Source organism: Nicotiana tabacum, chromosome 18 (assembly GCF_000715075.1).
Source record: "Nicotiana tabacum cultivar K326 chromosome 18, ASM71507v2, whole genome shotgun sequence".
NCBI classification, from domain to species: domain Eukaryota; kingdom Viridiplantae; phylum Streptophyta; class Magnoliopsida; order Solanales; family Solanaceae; genus Nicotiana; species Nicotiana tabacum.
Genome location: NC_134097.1, coordinates 93,755,558 through 93,760,978, shown reverse-complemented (window position 1 = coordinate 93,760,978; position 5,421 = coordinate 93,755,558). Strand labels below are relative to the sequence as shown.

The window sequence follows — 5,421 nt, the reverse complement described above, 5'->3', positions numbered from 1 at the left end:
TTTGCCCAGTGATTATAACGTACTCTGTTTCTGGGGTTTCGGCCATTTTAGCATATTTAGAGCTTTGGAGCTCGGATGAAGATGATTTTTAGGCTATTTTTGCCATATGGATTGGGGTAAGTGGTATCTTCTCGGTTTTGATTTTATTTCATGAATCTATCTTCGTTTTTGTCTTTTGATTGAGGATTTCTCTAGAGAAATTGGGGGGTTTTGTCTAAAGTTTCATAGAGTGAATTTTTGAGTCTTGAACATCGATTCAGATTCGGATTTGAATGAAATTTATATGGTTGAACTCATAATTGAATGGGTTATCAGATTTTGTGAGTTTTGTCGGGTTCCGAGGTGCGGTCCCAAGTTTTACTTTTTGGTTGACTTTGGGGTTTTGTTTATAGATTCGACCTTTATCATTTGAAATTACTTCCTTAGGCATAATTTTTTGTATTTGATTTGCTTCTGGCTAGTTTTGAGCCGTTCGAAAGTCAGTACATGTGGGATGACATTTTTGAAGTACCGTTTGGCTTGCTCAATAGTGGATTTGGCTTCTTCGAGGTAAGTAACACTTCTAAACTTGGTGTTGAGGGTATGAACCCCTGAATATACATGATATGTGTTTGGTGTTGAAGTGATGCACATGCTAGGTGACAGACGTGTGAGCGTGCACCGTGTAAATTGTGACTCGATTATTTCTGTAATACTGTGTAGTTACCTAATCTTATTTGTAACCATGAAATCTCTACGTGCTAGAGTAGTTGAGTTATGATCCATGTTAGAAACCATGTCTATGCCATATGCTTATCCTATAAGGACCTACTGGGATCATTTTTGCTATTGAGTTATTTGCTTACATTGCAATTACACACTCAATCATACACATTCATTTACATATCATATCTCAGCCTCTATTATCATTCGTTGTAACATCATATTGTTATCATCATTTGGTCTGATTGCATGAGATTTGTAAGCTCGAAAGACAGGAGAGATTGATGATTGAGTTGGGGCCTGAAGGCCGGATTGTGAGTGATATTGATAGGATCGTGTTGCACGCTGTAGCAGGAATTTTATATATATATATATATATATATATATATATATATATATATATATATGATCGTGTTGCACGCCGCAACAAGACTCAGGGCTATATATATGTGGATTCGGTTGCGCTCCGCAACAGGTTAGAGCTACATGTGGATCATCTTGTACGACGTAGTATGTTATTATAGTGCTTGGGCTGGATTTGCTCCTGCGAAGTCTGCACACCGAAAGTGAGCGCAATTGCTATTGATTTTTGGGCTGGATCTGTGATGAGTGAGAGTGCGAGACAGTGAGATTTAGTACTCTGAGAGTGTGAGTACATGAGTTCATCAGTGAGAGGCATTGCATTATCACGCATACTTGAGATACAGTCTTAGAGATGCATTTCCTTATGCTACCCAGTTTTGCGGACATTCATAATTTCACATATTGACATGTAGGCATAGAGATGTATTTTCCTCATGCTATCTGAAAATAAAACATCTTATTTATTATTTAAATGTTTTTGGGAAAAATCACATATTTCAAACTTTCTCATATGTTTTTGTGTTTTCGGTGAAAGATTTGGGATTTACTATTATACTTGAAAAGCATGCCTATTTTTCGTAACTGTGAACGAGTTAAGCTTCTTATCTCTAAGTTATTTTCATGTACCATTTCTATTATATCGTTATGAATTGTGGCTGGTTTATTGGAGTTGGACTCTATTCTTGTCCCAGCTCATCACTACTTTCATGTTAAGGTTAGGTTTAATACTTATTGAATACATTGGGTCGATTCTACTCATACTATATTTCTGCACCTTGCGTGCAAATGTTGGATGCTGATATTGCTGTATACGGCGGGAGCTGGATTTAAAGATGTAACTGCATTCCGGTCAAAGCTTCCTCTTGATCTTAGTAGCTTTAAAATTTTAATCTATTCATGTATATTTCAAACAGATGTGTACTTTATTTCGTACCAGCATTGTAAATTCAAAATATTAAAAGCTCGTAATTTGTACTATGACTCCTTGGGAAATTCTTTGTATAAAAGCAGTTGTATTATCATTCTTTTCTTAATAATTCTCATTAAATTGGATAGTTATTAGTTGGCTTACCTAGCGGGTTGATTTAGGTGTCATCACGACTAGTTGAATTTTGGGTCGTGACAAGTTGGTATTAGAGCTCTAGATTCATAGGTTCTATAAATCATGAGCAAGTGTCTAGTAGAGTCTTGCGGACTGGTATGATGACGTCCATACCTATCTTCAAGAGGCTACAAGACATTTAGAATAAACATCACATCTTTCCTTGTCATGCGACATTGATTCAGCTTTAAGCGTAACTCTTTGAATTACTTCCACGCATTCGTATGCGCATGTGAGCACTCGGTATCAGCTGTGTATTGACAGCTTGTGATTTCATGAATGGTGTGAGATGTGATTTCATGAATGGTGTGAGATGTGATTTCTGTATGCTGATGATAGGCCAATCTGGAGGACTTGAGGCCGTGTTTTGACTGCAGCTTGAGCACGAAGAATTCAGTTGTGTGAGCACGTGCTTTTGGACGTATAAGTCCCGATAGTGTCCCTATGAGTAGAATTTCTGGCTCGATGAGTGGCTGGATGGCTATATGATAAGTATGATATGACTGTGGGATGTGTTCAGGTGGATTGAATATGACAAGAAGAGTTTGCTTGAGATGTAAAAAGGACTATTGGGTGCTTGATTTCTATCTTGATGTGACGTATAGTTTCATGTTATGGGTGTGTTAAAGTATCTATCATGTTGTTTAAGTGGGAAACAAATCAGATTCTCGTATTTTGTTGATGGGCTCAGACTCAGGAAGATCAAGTGATTGCGTAGTAGCTGGAGCTGTGAAAGCGTATAGAGAGATGTTAGTTTGAGGCTAAGCAAGTAGATTATAACTTATGAGGTAATCTACGGATATGTGGTCCTTATGATGTTGTGTGGAGACCTTCTTTTCTACCAATGGGTAATATTTATGAGATTTGAGTTTGGATCGGTTGTAATAGTTGACCTGACAGTCACTGTGATGAATGCAAGATTCACAGATGATTTGAGTTTGGATCGGGGGTTATTTTCTCATCGGCTTATCTGGTGTAGTGTTTTTTCAAATCAGCACGTCCACTAATGTGTAACTTATATCAATTAAATTAAGGATTCACAGTGGATTAAACCAAATCAATTCTGCTTGCTCTGAGACAACAAATGGACACTAGCATCAACAATTTCTAGCATATCCAACAACATCGTCCAAGGCAACAAAAGGACAGTTGCATCAACGATTTCCAACGGAAACAATCACGTCTAATGAAAACCAAGGAAACTTTTGCTCATTAGAGACCATTATCACTGGAGATTAGTTTCAGACAAATAAGATCGAAAGACAAAAACGAGACAAACAAAGGATGCCAACAATAGCCTTAAAACATTTTGGCTAAAAATTAAAGTCAATGAAACAACACAACCCCAAATAACCGATATCATAAGAAAACAAAGGCCCTTAGAACAATAACAGCACACGGCAACAACGGACAAATTTTTCGGCCAGATTCGTGGTGTAACAAGGGTCGCCGGAAAGTTATATTTCAGGCCAGAACCTTTAGACCTGAGCTTTACCTATAACAAACCAGAAAATCAAGGAAACATTCACAAAGAGTCAGTGGAAAACACACACATATATATATATATAACCGGAGACGGTCAATAGTAACGAACTCAATATAACAAGCAACAATGCATGCGAACGACTCGCCAGTGATGAACCTCCGCGTGGTCGTAAGAATAACAGAAAATAAAGGAGGCTAACGTTTAAAGCCAGATCTGAGTGGATCTGTAACATTCGAATCAACGGCCAACCCGACGGCGACACCTGGCGGCTTAAAAGAAAAATGAGGAGGGAGTGGACTGAACTTCCCTCGCCGACATCATCTTCTCCAGTGGCCTGTAGGACAAAGGAACAAGGCGAGAAGAGAAATGCATAGAGAGAAGCGGGGGGGTTAAGGGGAAGGAGGAGTCACTGGCCGCCGATGATGAAATCTGGCGGTAGCGTGGTGGCCGATCACCCAAGGAGGATGTGAGGGGATGGGACGGCTTTTGGCTTCTCTAAAATGAGAAAAGTTTTTATTTTGCTAGGGTTTTTAATGAACTAAAAATATGATATTATAAAGTGTGTGTGTTGTGTAGTGTATTTGTTTATGTAGTGTGTATGAAATGAAATATGTGGTCTTTCCTTTTTAGAAAAATAAATGTAAAAATGTGAAAGAATGGTCAATATGTAGTCAAGATGTAATGTCACATCGGTGTCACGTGCACAATAATGTCATGTCGTGTCAATGTCTAATCGTATCAAATGTCTTGTCACATCGAATGTTGACGAGGCATTCAATTTGACCATACTTGATCCGTATTTTAAAATTAATTCTATTGGCTTCTATGTAACTAGTAGACTACAACAACAATCCAGTATAATCCCACAAGTGGGGTCTGGGGAGGGTAATATGTACGCAGACCTTACCCCTACCCCGAAGGGTAAAGAGGCTGTTTCCAGGAGACCCTCAGCTCAAAAAAGCAACAGGAGCCGATATATTAGTGCCATAAAAATGCTTAATAAAAATAACAACAATATATAAGAGATATGAAATATGAAATACAGGATACGAAATACGAAATACGAAATAGATGGCTGGTATAGTACAACTAGAAGGTAAAGCCCTGCATCAATAGACGACCACTGACATTCCTAGTCTAACTCCTAACTAGATAGTCTCCCTCACTTGTGCTGTAGAAATATTCACACTCTCCCCTAACCTACAACCTTAATGCTCGACCTCCATAATTCCCTATCAAGGGCCATGTCCTCAGTAATCCTAAGTCGCGCCATGTCCTGTCTGATCACCTCTCCCCAATACTTCTTAGGTCTCCCTCTACCTCTCCGCGTGCCCACTACAGCCAGTCGCTCACACCTCCTCACCGGTGCATCAGTGCTCCTCCTCTGAATGTGCCCGAACCATCTGAGTCTTACTTCCCGCATCTTGTCCTCCATGGGGGCCACACCCACCTTCTCTCGAATATCTGCATTCCTAATCTTATCCATCCTTGTATGCCCGTACATCCACCTCAACATCCTCATCTCTGCTACTTTTATCTTCTGGGTGTGTGAGTTCTTTACCGGCCAACATTCAGTTCCATACAACATGGCAGGCCTAACCACTGCTCTATAAAACTTACCTTTTAGTAACGGTGACACTTTCTTGTCACACAAGACTCCCGACGCTAACCTCCACTTCATCCACCCCACCCCTATACGGTGTGTGACATCCTCGTCAATCTCCCCGATCCCCTGAATAACCGATCCAAGGTACTTGAAACTACCTTT

General features: G+C 39.5%; 1 long non-coding RNA gene across 1 annotated transcript; it reads right to left on the bottom strand.

Annotated features, from left to right (window-relative positions):
- Positions 1-3,349: 3,349 nt before the first annotated feature.
- LOC142172812 (uncharacterized) lies at positions 3,350-4,270 on the bottom strand. The gene is made up of 2 exons (XR_012701784.1): positions 3,853-4,270; positions 3,350-3,662 (listed from the first exon to the last, which is right to left on the bottom strand). It is a non-coding gene; the product is annotated as an uncharacterized LOC142172812 (long non-coding RNA).
- Positions 4,271-5,421: the final 1,151 nt, after the last annotated feature.